The sequence below is a fragment of the Pelophylax lessonae genome (genome assembly GCF_965119305.1).
Source record: "Pelophylax lessonae genome assembly, chromosome: 11".
Classification (NCBI taxonomy): domain Eukaryota; kingdom Metazoa; phylum Chordata; class Amphibia; order Anura; family Ranidae; genus Pelophylax; species Pelophylax lessonae.
Window position 1 is genome coordinate 109,142,172 of NC_138778.1, and position 15,882 is coordinate 109,158,053.

The following is a 15,882-nucleotide window of genomic DNA, read 5'->3' on the forward strand; positions in this document are numbered from 1 at the left end:
CTGGGTGGGGATGATGGAGTTGCATTGTGATAATGGATGAGGATGATTCTGGGTGGGGGATGATGGGAGTTGCATTGTGATAATGATGAGGATGATTCTGGATTAGGTGGATGATGGAGTTGCATTGTGATAATGGATGAGGATGATTCTGGGTGGGGATGATGGAGTTGCATTGTGATAATGGATGAGGATGATTCTGGGTGGGGATGATGGAGTTGCATTGTGATAATGGATGAGGATGATTCTGGGTGGGGATGATGGAGTTGCATTGTGATAATGGATGAGGATGATTCTGGATGGGGATGATGGAGTTGCATTGTGATAATGGATGAGGATGATTCTGGGTGGGGGATGATGGGAGTTGCATTGTGATAATGGATGAGGATGATTCTGGGTGGGGATGATGGAGTTGCATTGTGATAATGGATGAGGATGATTCTGGGTGGGGATGATGGAGTTGCATTGTGATAATGGATGAGGATGATTCTGGATGGGGATGATGGAGTTGCATTGTGATAATGGATGAGGATGATTCTGGGTTGATTGATTGTGATGATGGGAGTTGCATTGTGATAATGGATGAGGATGATTCTGGGTGGGGATGATGGAGTTGCATTGTGATAATGGATGAGGATGATTCTGGGTGGGGATGATGGAGTTGCATTGTGATAATGGATGAGGATGATTCTGGGTGGGGATGATGGGAGTTGCATTGTGATAATGGATGAGGATGATTCTGGGTGGGGATGATGGAGTTGCATTGTGATAATGGATGAGGATGATTCTGGGTGGGGATGATGGAGTTGCATTGTGATAATGGATGAGGATGATTCTGGGTGGGGATGATGGAGTTGCATTGTGATAATGGATGAGGATGATTCTGGGTGGGGATGATGGAGTTGCATTGTGATAATGGATGAGGATGATTCTGGATGGGGATGATGGGAGTTGCATTGTGATAATGGATGAGGATGATTCTGGGTGGGGATGATGGAGTTGCATTGTGATAATGGATGAGGATGATTCTGGATGGGGATGATGGAGTTGCATTGTGATAATGGATGAGGATGATGAAGTTGCATTGTGATAATGGATGAAGATGATTCTGGGTGGGGATGATGGAGTTGCATTGTGATAATGGATGAGGATGATTCTGGATGGGGATGATGGGAGTTGCATTGTGATAATGGATGAGGATGATTCTGGATGGGGATGATCGGAGTTTCATTGTGATAATGGATGAGGATGATTCTGGGTGGGGATGATGGAGTTGCATTGTGATAATGGATGAGGATGATTCTGGATGGGGATGATCGGAGTTTCATTGTGATAATGGATGAGGATGATTCTGGGTGGGGATGATGGAGTTGCATTGTGATAATGGATGAGGATGATTCTGGGTGGGGATGATGGAGTTGCATTGTGATAATGGATGAGGATGATTATGGATTGGGATGATGGAGTTGCATTGTGATAATGGATGAGGATGATTCTGGGTGGGGATGATGGAGTTGCATTGTGATAATGGATGAGGATGATTCTGGATGGGGATGATGGAGTTGCATTGTGATAATGGATGAGGATGATTCTGGGTGGGGATGATGGGAGTTGCATTGTGATAATGGATGAGGATGATTCTGGGTGGGGATGATGGGAGTTGCATTGTGATAATGGATGAAGATGATTCTGGATGGGGATGATGGGAGTTGCATTGTGATAATGGATGAGGATGATTCTGGATGGGGATGATGGGAGTTGCATTGTGATAATGGATGAGGATGATTCTGGGTGGGGATGATGGGAGTTGCATTGTGATAATGGATGAGGATGATTCTGGGTGGGGATGATGGGAGTTGCATTGTGATAATGGATGAGGATGATTCTGGGTGGGGATGGGGATGATGGGAGTTGCATTGTGATAATGGATGAGGATGATTCTGGGCGGGGATGATGGGAGTTGCATTGTGATAATGGATGAGGATGATTCTGGGTGGGGATGATGGAGTTGCATTGTGATAATGGATGAGGATGATTCTGGGTGGGGATGATGGAGTTGCTTTGTGATAATGGATGAGGATGATTCTGGGTGGGGATGATGGAGTTGCATTGTGATAATGGATGAGGATGATTCTGGGTGGGGATGATGGAGTTGCATTGTGATAATGGATGAGGATGATTCTGGGCGGGGATGATGGGAGTTGCATTGTGATAATGGATGAGGATGATTCTGGGCGGGGATGATGGGAGTTGCATTGTGATAATGGATGAGGATGATTCTGGATGGGGATGATGGGAGTTGCATTGTGATAATGGATGAGGATGATTCTGGGTGGGGATGATGGAGTTGCATTGTGATAATGGATGAGGATGATTCTGGGTGGGGATGATGGAGTTGCATTGTGATAATGGATGAGGATGAGGATGATTCTGGGTGGGGATGATGGGAGTTGCATTGTGATAATGGATGAGGATGATTCTGGATGGGGATGATGGGAGTTGCATTGTGATAATGGATGAGGATGATTCTGGATGGGGATGATGTGAGTTGCATTGTGATAATGGATGAGGATGATTCTGGATGGGGATGATGGGAGTTGCATTGTGATAATGGATGAGGATGATTCTGGGTGGGGATGATGGGAGTTGCATTGTGATAATGGATGAGGATGATTCTGGGTGGGGATGGGGATGATGGGAGTTGCATTGTGATAATGGATGAGGATGATTCTGGGCGGGGATGATGGGAGTTGCATTGTGAAAATGGATGAGGATGATTCTGGGTGGGGATGATGGAGTTGCATTGTGATAATGGATGAGGATGATTCTGGGTGGGGATGATGGAGTTGCTTTGTGATAATGGATGAGGATGATTCTGGGTGGGGATGATGGAGTTGCATTGTGATAATGGATGAGGATGATTCTGGGTGGGGATGATGGAGTTGCATTGTGATAATGGATGAGGATGATTCTGGGTGGGGGATGATGGAGTTGCATTGTGATAATGGATGAGGATGATTCTGGGCGGGAATGATGGGAGTTGCATTGTGATAATGGATGAGGATGATTCTGGGCAGGGATGATGGGAGTTGCATTGTGATAATGGATGAGGATGATTCTGGATGGGGATGATGGGAGTTGCATTGTGATAATCGATGAGGATGATTCTGGGTGGGGATGATGGAGTTGCATTTTGATAATGGATGAGGATGATTCTGGATGGGGATGATGGAGTTGCATTGTGATAATGGATGAGGATGATTCTGGGTGGGGATGATGGAGTTGCATTGTGATAATGGATGATTCTGGGTGGGGATGATGGAGTTGCATTGTGATAATGGATGAGGATGATGAAGTTGCATTGTGATAATGGATGAAGATGATTCTGGGTGGGGATGATGGAGTTGCATTGTGATAATGGATGAGGATGATTCTGGATGGGGATGATGGGAGTTGCATTGTGATAATGGATGAGGATGATTCTGGATGGGGATGATCGGAGTTTCATTGTGATAATGGATGAGGATGATTCTGGGTGGGGATGATGGAGTTGCATTGTGATAATGGATGAGGATGATTCTGGGTGGGGATGATGGAGTTGCATTGTGATAATGGATGAGGATGATTATGGATGGGGATGATGGAGTTGCATTGTGATAATGGATGAGGATGATTCTGGGTGGGGATGATGGAGTTGCATTGTGATAATGGGTGAGGATGATTCTGGATGGGGATGATGGAGTTGCATTGTGATAATGGATGAGGATGATTCTGGGTGGGGATGATGGGAGTTGCATTGTGATAATGGATGAGGATGATTCTGGGTGGGGATGATGGGAGTTGCATTGTGATAATGGATGAGGATGATTCTGGATGGGGATGATGGGAGTTGCATTGTGATAATGGATGAGGATGATTCTGGATGGGGATGATGGGAGTTGCATTGTGATAATGGATGAGGATGATTCTGGGTGGGGATGATGGGAGTTGCATTGTGATAATGGATGAGGATGATTCTGGGTGGGGATGATGGGAGTTGCATTGTGATAATGGATGAGGATGATTCTGGGTGGGGATGGGGATGATGGGAGTTGCATTGTGATAATGGATGAGGATGATTCTGGGCGGGGATGATGGGAGTTGCATTGTGATAATGGATGAGGATGATTCTGGGTGGGGATGATGGAGTTGCATTGTGATAATGGATGAGGATGATTCTGGGTGGGGATGATGGAGTTGCTTTGTGATAATGGATGAGGATGATTCTGGGTGGGGATGATGGGAGTTGCATTGTGATAATGGATGAGGATGATTCTGGGTGGGGATGATGGAGTTGCATTGTGATAATGGATGAGGATGATTCTGGGTGGGGATGATGGAGTTGCATTGTGATAATGGATGAGGATGATTCTGGGCGGGGATGATGGGAGTTGCATTGTGATAATGGATGAGGATGATTCTGGGCGGGGATGATGGGAGTTGCATTGTGATAATGGATGAGGATGATTCTGGATGGGGATGATGGGAGTTGCGTTGTGATAATGGATGAGGATGATTCTGGGTGGGGATGATGGAGTTGCATTGTGATAATGGATGAGGATGATTCTGGGTGGGGATGATGGAGTTGCATTGTGATAATGGATGAGGATGAGGATGATTCTGGGTGGGGATGATGGGAGTTGCATTGTGATAATGGATGAGGATGATTCTGGGCGGGGATGATGGGAGTTGCATTGTGATAATGGATGAGGATGATTCTGGGTGGGGATGATGGAGTTGCATTGTGATAATGGATGAGGATGATTCTGGGTGGGGATGATGGAGTTGCTTTGTGATAATGGATGAGGATGATTCTGGGTGGGGATGATGGGAGTTGCATTGTGATAATGGATGAGGATGATTCTGGGTGGGGATGATGGAGTTGCATTGTGATAATGGATGAGGATGATTCTGGGTGGGGATGATGGAGTTGCATTGTGATAATGGATGAGGATGATTCTGGGCGGGGATGATGGGAGTTGCATTGTGATAATGGATGAGGATGATTCTGGGCGGGGATGATGGGAGTTGCATTGTGATAATGGATGAGGATGATTCTGGATGGGGATGATGGGAGTTGCGTTGTGATAATGGATGAGGATGATTCTGGGTGGGGATGATGGAGTTGCATTGTGATAATGGATGAGGATGATTCTGGGTGGGGATGATGGAGTTGCATTGTGATAATGGATGAGGATGAGGATGATTCTGGGTGGGGATGATGGGAGTTGCATTGTGATAATGGATGAGGATGATTCTGGATGGGGATGATGGGAGTTGCATTGTGATAATGGATGAGGATGATTCTGGATGGGGATGATGTGAGTTGCATTGTGATAATGGATGAGGATGATTCTGGATGGGGATGATGGGAGTTGCATTGTGATAATGGATGAGGATGATTCTGGGTGGGGATGATGGGAGTTGCATTGTGATAATGGATGAGGATGATTCTGGGTGGGGATGGGGATGATGGGAGTTGCATTGTGATAATGGATGAGGATGATTCTGGGCGGGGATGATGGGAGTTGCATTGTGATAATGGATGAGGATGATTCTGGGTGGGGATGATGGAGTTGCATTGTGATAATGGATGAGGATGATTCTGGGTGGGGATGATGGAGTTGCTTTGTGATAATGGATGAGGATGATTCTGGGTGGGGATGATGGAGTTGCATTGTGATAATGGATGAGGATGATTCTGGGTGGGGATGATGGAGTTGCATTGTGATAATGGATGAGGATGATTCTGGGTGGGGATGATGGAGTTGCATTGTGATAATGGATGAGGATGATTCTGGGCGGGAATGATGGGAGTTGCATTGTGATAATGGATGAGGATGATTCTGGGCAGGGATGATGGGAGTTGCATTGTGATAATGGATGAGGATGATTCTGGATGGGGATGATGGGAGTTGCATTGTGATAATGGATGAGGATGATTCTGGATGGGGATGATGGAGTTGCATTGTGATAATGGATGAGGATGATTCTGGGTGGGGATGATGGAGTTGCATTGTGATAATGGATGATTCTGGGTGGGGATGATGGAGTTGCATTGTGATAATGGATGAGGATGATTCTGGGTGGGGATGATGGAGTTGCATTGTGATAATGGATGAGGATGATTCTGGGTGGGGATGATGGGAGTTGCATTGTGATAATGGATGAGGATGATTCTGGGTGGGGATGATGGAGTTGCATTGTGATAATGGATGAGGATGATTCTGGATGGGGATGATGGAGTTGCATTGTGATAATGGATGAGGATTATTCTGGGTGGGGATGATGGGAGTTGCATTGTGATAATGGATGAGGATGATTCTGGGTGGGGATGATGGGAGTTGCATTGTGATAATGGATGAGGATGATTCTGGGTGGGGATGATGGAGTTGCATTGTGATAATGGATGAGGATGATTCTGGGTGGGGATGATGGAGTTGCATTGTGATAATGGATGAGGATGATTCTGGATGGGGATGATGGAGTTGCATTGTGATAATGGATGAGGATGATTCTGGGTGGGGATGATGGGAGTTGCATTGTGATAATGGATGAGGATGATTCTGGGTGGGGATGATGGAGTTGCATTGTGATAATGGATGAGGATGATTCTGGGTGGGGATGATGGGAGTTGCATTGTGATAATGGATGAGGATGATTCTGGGTGGGGATGATGGAGTTGCATTGTGATAATGGATGAGGATGATTCTGGATGGGGATGATGGAGTTGCATTGTGATAATGGATGAGGATGATTCTGGGTGGGGATGATGGAGTTGCATTGTGATAATGGATGAGGATGATTCTGGGTGGGGATGATGGAGTTGCATTGTGATAATGGATGAGGATGATTCTGGATGGGGATGATGGAGTTGCATTGTGATAATGGATGAGGATGATTCTGGATGGGGATGATGGAGTTGCATTGTGATAATGGATGAGGATGATTCTGGGTGGGGATGATGGGAGTTGCATTGTGATAATGGATGAGGATGATTCTGGGTGGGGATGGGGATGATGGGAGTTGCATTGTGATAATGGATGAGGATGATTCTGGGCAGGGATGATGGAGTTGCATTGTGATAATTGATGAGGATGATTCTGGATGGGGATGATGGGAGTTGCATTGTGATAATGGATGAGGATGATTCTGGATGGGGATGATGGGAGTTGCATTGTGATAATGGATGAGGATGATGGAGTTGCATTGTGATAATGGATGAAGATGATTCTGGGTGGGGATGATGGAGTTGCATTGTGATAATGGATGGGGATGATTCTGGGTGGGGATGATGGGAGTTGCATTGTGATAATGGATGAGGATGATTCTGGGTGGGGATGATGGAGTTGCATTGTGATAATGGATGAGGATGATTCTGGGTGGGGATGATGGGAGTTGCATTGTGATAATGTATGAGGATGATTCTGGGTGGGGATGATGGAGTTGCATTGTGATAATGGATGAGGATGATTCTGGGTGGGGATGATGGAGTTGCATTGTGATAATGGATGAGGATGATTCTGGATGGGGTGGGGATGATGGGAGTTGCATTGTGATAATGGATGAGGATGATGGAGTTGCATTGTGATAATGGATGAGGATGATTCTGGGTGGGGATGATGGAGTTGCATTGTGATAATGGATGAGGATGATTCTGGGTGGGGATGATGGAGTTGCATTGTGATAATGGATGAGGATGATTCTGGATGGGGATGATGGAGTTGCATTGTGATAATGGATGAGGATGATTCTGGATTGGGATGATGGGAGTTGCATTGTGATAATGGATGAGGATGATTCTGGGTGGGGATGATGGAGTTGCATTGTGATAATGGATGAGGATGATTCTGGGTGGGGATGATGGAGTTGCATTGTGATAATGGATGAGGATGATTCTGGGTGGGGATGATGGAGTTGCATTGTGATAATGGATGAGGATGATTCTGGGTGGGGATGATGGGAGTTGCATTGTGATAATGGATGAGGATGATTCTAGGTGGGGATGATGGGAGTTGCATTGTGATAATGGATGAGGATGATTCTGGGTGGGGATGATGGAGTTGCATTGTGATAATGGATGAAGATGATTCTGGGTGGGGATGATGGAGTTGCATTGTGATAATGGATGGGGATGATTCTGGGTGGGGATGATGGGAGTTGCATTGTGATAATGGATGAGGATGATTCTGGGTGGGGATGATGGAGTTGCATTGTGATAATGGATGAGGATGATTCTGGGTGGGGATGATGGAGTTGCATTGTGATAATGGATGAGGATGATTCTGGATGGGGTGGGGATGATGGGAGTTGCATTGTGATAATGGATGAGGATGATGGAGTTGCATTGTGATAATGGATGAGGATGATTCTGGATGGGGATGATGGAGTTGCATTGTGATAATGGATGAGGATGATTCTGGATGGGGATGATGGAGTTGCATTGTGATAATGGATGAGGATGATTCTGGGTGGGGATGATGGGAGTTGCATTGTGATAATGGATGAGGATGATTCTGGGTGGGGATGGGGATGATGGGAGTTGCATTGTGATAATGGATGAGGATGATTCTGGGCGGGGATGATGGAGTTGCATTGTGATAATTGATGAGGATGATTCTGGATGGGGATGATGGGAGTTGCATTGTGATAATGGATGAGGATGATTCTGGATGGGGATGATGGGAGTTGCATTGTGATAATGGATGAGGATGATGGAGTTGCATTGTGATAATGGATGAAGATGATTCTGGGTGGGGATGATGGAGTTGCATTGTGATAATGGATGAGGATGATTCTGGGTGGGGATGATGGGAGTTGCATTGTGATAATGGATGAGGATGATTCTAGGTGGGGATGATGGGAGTTGCATTGTGATAATGGATGAGGATGATTCTGGGTGGGGATGATGGAGTTGCATTGTGATAATGGATGAAGATGATTCTGGGTGGGGATGATGGAGTTGCATTGTGATAATGGATGGGGATGATTCTGGGTGGGGATGATGGGAGTTGCATTGTGATAATGGATGAGGATGATTCTGGGTGGGGATGATGGAGTTGCATTGTGATAATGGATGAGGATGATTCTGGGTGGGGATGATGGGAGTTGCATTGTGATAATGTATGAGGATGATTCTGGGTGGGGATGATGGAGTTGCATTGTGATAATGGATGAGGATGATTCTGGGTGGGGATGATGGAGTTGCATTGTGATAATGGATGAGGATGATTCTGGATGGGGTGGGGATGATGGGAGTTGCATTGTGATAATGGATGAGGATGATGGAGTTGCATTGTGATAATGGATGAGGATGATTCTGGGTGGGGATGATGGAGTTGCATTGTGATAATGGATGAGGATGATTCTGGGTGGGGATGATGGAGTTGCATTGTGATAATGGATGAGGATGATTCTGGGTGGGGATGATGGAGTTGCATTGTGATAATGGATGAGGATGATTCTGGATGGGGATGATGGAGTTGCATTGTGATAATGGATGAGGATGATTCTGGATGGGGATGATGGGAGTTGCATTGTGATAATGGATGAGGATGATTCTGGGTGGGGATGATGGAGTTGCATTGTGATAATGGATGAGGATGATTCTGGGTGGGGATGATGGAGTTGCATTTTGATAATGGATGAGGATGATTCTGGGTGGGGATGATGGAGTTGCATTGTGATAATGGATGAGGATGATTCTGGGTGGGGATGATGGGAGTTGCATTGTGATAATGGATGAGGATGATTCTAGGTGGGGATGATGGGAGTTGCATTGTGATAATGGATGAGGATGATTCTGGGTGGGGATGATGGAGTTGCATTGTGATAATGGATGAAGATGATTCTGGGTGGGGATGATGGAGTTGCATTGTGATAATGGATGGGGATGATTCTGGGTGGGGATGATGGGAGTTGCATTGTGATAATGGATGAGGATGATTCTGGGTGGGGATGATGGAGTTGCATTGTGATAATGGATGAGGATGATTCTGGGTGGGGATGATGGGAGTTGCATTGTGATAATGTATGAGGATGATTCTGGGTGGGGATGATGGAGTTGCATTGTGATAATGGATGAGGATGATTCTGGGTGGGGATGATGGAGTTGCATTGTGATAATGGATGAGGATGATTCTGGATGGGGTGGGGATGATGGGAGTTGCATTGTGATAATGGATGAGGATGATGGAGTTGCATTGTGATAATGGATGAGGATGATTCTGGGTGGGGATGATGGAGTTGCATTGTGATAATGGATGAGGATGATTCTGGGTGGGGATGATGGAGTTGCATTGTGATAATGGATGAGGATGATTCTGGATGGGGATGATGGAGTTGCATTGTGATAATGGATGAGGATGATTCTGGATGGGGATGATGGGAGTTGCATTGTGATAATGGATGAGGATGATTCTGGGTGGGGATGATGGAGTTGCATTGTGATAATGGATGAGGATGATTCTGGGTGGGGATGATGGAGTTGCATTGTGATAATGGATGAGGATGATTCTGGGTGGGGATGATGGAGTTGCATTGTGATAATGGATGAGGATGATTATGGGTGGGGATGATGGAGTTGCATTGTGATAATGGATGAGGATGATTCTGGGTGGGGATGATGGGAGTTGCATTGTGATAATGGATGAGGATGATTCTGGGTGGGGATGATGGAGTTGCATTGTGATAATGGATGAGGATGATTATGGGTGGGGATGATGGGAGTTGCATTGTGATAATGGATGAGGATGATTCTGGGTGGGGATGATGGGAGTTGCATTGTGATAATGGATGAGGATGATTCTGGGTGGGGATGATGGAGTTGCATTGTGATAATGGATGAGGATGATTCTGGGTGGGGATGATGGAGTTGCATTGTGATAATGGATGAGGATGATTCTGGGTGGGGATGATGGAGTTGCATTGTGATAATGGATGAGGATGATTCTGGGTGTGGATGATGGGGATACATTGTGATAATGGATGAGGATGATTCTGGATGGGGATGATGGGAGTTGCATTGTGATAATGGATGAGGATGATGGAGTTGCATTGTGATAATGGATGGGGATGATTCTGGGTGGGGATGATGGGAGTTGCATTGTGATAATGGATGAGGATGATTCTGGGTGGGGATGATGGAGTTGCATTGTGATAATGGATGAGGATGATTCTGGGTGGGGTTGATGGAGTTGCATTGTGATAATGGATGAGGATGATTCTGGGTGGGGATGATGGAGTTGCATTGTGATAATGGATGAGGATGATTCTGGGTGGGGATGATGGAGTTGCATTGTGATAATGGATGAGGATGATTCTGGGTGGGGATGATGGGAGTTGCATTGTGATAATGGATGAGGATGATTCTGGGTGGGGATGATGGAGTTGCATTGTGATAATGGATGAGGATGATTATGGGTGGGGATGATGGAGTTGCATTGTGATAATGGATGAGGATGATTCTGGGTGGGGATGATGGAGTTGCATTGTGATAATGGATGAGGATGATTATGGGTGGGGATGATGGAGTTGCATTGTGATAATGGATGAGGATGATTATGGGTGGGGATGATGGGGATACATTGTGATAATGGATGAGGATGATGGAGTTGCATTGTGATAATGGATGAGGATGATTCTGGGTGGGGATGATGGAGTTGCATTGTGATAATGGATGAGGATGATTCTGGGTGGGGATGATGGAGTTGCATTGTGATAATGGATGAGGATGATTCTGGGTGGGGATGATGGAGTTGCATTGTGATAATGGATGAGGATGATTATGGGTGGGGATGATGGAGTTGCATTGTGATAATGGATGAGGATGATTATGGGTGGGGATGATGGAGTTGCATTGTGATAATGGATGAGGATGATTCTGGGTGGGGATGATGGAGTTGCATTGTGATAATGGATGAGGATGATTATGGGTGGGGATGATGGAGTTGCATTGTGATAATGGATGAGGATGATTATGGGTGGGGATGATGGAGTTGCATTGTGATAATGGATGAGGATGATTATGGGTGGGGATGATGGAGTTGCATTGTGATAATGGATGAGGATGATTCTGGGTGGGGATGATGGAGTTGCATTGTGATAATGGATGAGGATGATTTTGGGTGGGGATGATGGAGTTGCATTGTGATAATGGATGAGGATGATTATGGGTGGGGATGATGGGAGTTGCATTGTGATAATGGATGAGGATGATTATGGGTGGGGATGATGGAGTTGCATTGTGATAATGGATGAGGATGATTCTGGGTGGGGATGATGGAGTTGCATTGTGATAATGGATGAGGATGATTCTGGGTGGGGATGATGGAGTTGCATTGTGATAATGGATGAGGATGATTCTGGGTGGGGATGATGGGAGTTGCATTGTGATAATGGATGAGGATGATTATGGGTGGGGATGATGGGAGTTGCATTGTGATAATGGATGAGGATGATTCTGGGTGGGGATGATGGAGTTGCATTGTGATAATGGATGAGGATGATTCTGGGTGGGGATGATGGAGTTGCATTGTGATAATGGATGAGGATGATTCTGGGTGGGGATGATGGAGTTGCATTGTGATAATGGATGAGGATGATTCTGGGTGGGGATGATGGGAGTTGCATTGTGATAATGGATGAGGATGATTCTGGGTGGGGATGATGGAGTTGCATTGTGATAATGGATGAGGATGATTCTGGGTGGGGATGATGGGAGTTGCATTGTGATAATGGATGAGGATGATTCTGGGTGGGGATGATGGGAGTTGCATTGTGATAATGGATGAGGATGATTCTGGATGGGGATGATGGAGTTGCATTGTGATAATGGATGAGGATGATTCTGGGTGGGGATGATGGAGTTGCATTGTGATAATGGATGAGGATGATTCTGGGTCAGAGTTACTAGGTGAAGAGGCTCTCCACAATGTAATTCCTTTCCCCACTCACAATCACCCCCAGCCATTTTTACATTGCACCTCCATCATGTGTGGAGTCTGTGTCCCATTCAGGAGTGCAAACAAAGCACAGGAGGAGCAGCAGCAGGCTGCAGCACATCACACATAGAAAACTCAGTGACTTTTACCCTCCAAGCTGATCTTCATTCTGCTCCATGCACCTGTGTGGGCTGGGGCTACTTCCTCCATTAGGCAGATAACCACACCCCCATGCTGAGCGCTGGCCAATCAGCTACTGCCCAAATGTTTTTTTAAGAAGCAGGCCCTGCCTCAGGCACAGAGGTTATTGAAGCTTGCCAGGATCTCCCCGCGGACACTGGGAGGTAGGGAAAGCCTGTATGTAGGGATTTCTTCTCCTTCATTCCTTCTCTCCTCAGTCAGAGTACTGCAGTGAGAGGGGGGAGGAGGATTATTACTGACTAGAACACCCCCACCCCCACCAAACACACAGCACAAACCCTAAGCATTATCTAGCCCCACCCCCTGTGGCATACGAGCGGGGGGGGGGGGCAAGGGATGTGCGGGTGGCGGTGGTGAAGATTGGAAACGATTGTTTTCAATGTGTGTAAGGGAAGCGATCCCCGGGCCCCTCTAGAGGCTCGGGCCCCTTACACCAGTACTGCCTGTACCCCCCTGATGGCGTCCCTGGGTGGACATTCCTGCACTCAGCCAATCACACGCTCCCTCAAACCTTCCCACATCTGTGCCATTGTGCTGTGTGATAAAACTGCACATTTTAGAGTGGCCTTTTATTGTGGGCAGCCTAAGGCACAGCTGTGCAATAATCATGCTGTCCAATCAGCACCTTCATATGTCACACCTGTGAGGGGGAGAAGTGCCCTCCCCCATTCACTCTGCTGTAACTTCCCTTCTCCATGTAGAAAACAGCTGACATGCCCCCCCCCCCCCTGCTGTGAGCTGACTCCTCTGTAGGAAGACCCCTCCCCCACTCCCATTGCTTCAAGCTGAGTCCTCAATGTAAAAACTGCTGACACTCCCCCTTCACTTTCACCCCTCCCCCCAATGTTTTCACCTGAATACGTCCTCTGTGTAGAGAAGTGATGACACGCCCCCTCCTACTGCACCGCCCCCTCCCCCTGCACTGCTTTTGAGCTGAATATTCTGTATGGAGAAATGTTGGCACTCCCCTCCCCCACTCCTCTCCTGTGATTCCTATATGTAGAGGGGAATGTTTTCTTTCATCCCCTCCCCCACTCCCATTGCTTCAAGCTGACTCCACTGTTATGTGGATAAGTGCTGAGCTGACCCCTCCCCCATTATCTCGGGGCTTTACAGAGAGTAAAGAGAAGAGCTGTTGAAGTCATTTGGCCAAAGAAAACAAAATCCCACCAAGGCCACAACAGGGCTGGTTTACAAAAATGAAATAAATATAAAAAATAAAATTGTAAAAATAATAAAGTAAAATAAAAAATATGGACACTGTCCACTTTACCCTCAATAAAAATAATTGAGAAAAAAATAATAAAAAAAATAAATTGAAAAAAATAATAAAAAAATATAAAATGTAAAGTGTATATATATATATATATACACACACACATATATATACCAACACTGTCCATTACTCCAATGAACTGATACAACGCCCTAACCCCTCCCCAAAAAGGCATTGTGAAAAAAAATAAATAAACAATAAATTCCAAAAAATAAAAAAATTAAAAAAATACAGAAAACTGTAAAATATGCTGACACTGTCCATTGCTCTACTGACACTGTCACCTGCCTTACTGACACAGTCCACTACTTCCTTCCAGAAGCACTGAAAAAATAAACTGTCAAAAATCCTAGAAAAAAAAATACTGACATTGTTCATACAAAAAAATCAATGTAAAAAAAAATGATAAAAATGTAAAAAATAATAAAATTAAAAAAATAAAACTACTGACACTGTCCAATCTCCCAAAATAGCCTTGTAAAAAAATATTATGGAAAAAAAGGACTGTAAAAAAAAATAAAAAATACACATTTTAAAATAATTAAAAATAAAATTGTAAAACAAAAGAAAAATACATTTATAGAGAAAAATACATTGAAAAAAACAAAAAACAAAAAAACACTGACACAATTAACTGGTTTACTATCACTGCTCCACTGACACCATCCACTGTGCCCCTCTCAGAGGCACTGCGGGAAAAACAATCATAAAAACAAACAACATATTTTTTAGAAAATATAAAAAAAATAACAAATTTCTACTGACACTGTCCATTGCCCAACTGACACCAACCCCTTCCTGACATTTAAAAAAAAATTATAAAATAATAGATTGTAAAAAAAATAATTAAAAAAATAAGATTGTAAAAATATAAAAAATAAAATAATAAAGATATAAAACTTTTGAGAAAAGCATTGTTCAACTGACCAATTATTTAAAATTAAAATAAAATTCTGACACTGTCCATTACTCGGCTGACTCTGATAATTACCTTACTGGCACCATCCAATGCCCCTAAAAGCATTTTAAAAAATGTAACAAATAAAAAATGTAACTATAAAATAAATTAGATTGTAAGAAAAAAGGAATATAGAAAAAAATAACCTAAAATGAAAGAACAATTAAAGCGGAGTTCCACCAAATTTAACTTTAAAAAAATATTGAAACAATTAAATTGAAGGAAAAAAAAAATAATAAAATAAAGAACTACTGTTAATGTCCACTGCCCTAATGACATGATCAATAGCTATGACAAAAAAAAATAAAATAATTGGGATTTAAAAAAAAATACATGTGTAAAAAAAAATAAATAAATAAAGATAAAAAAAAAACTACTGACACCATTCACTCCTCTACTGACGCTGTTCACTGCCCTACTGACATAATCCACTGCCCCCCAGGAGCACTGTGAAAAAAGTGTTTCAACAT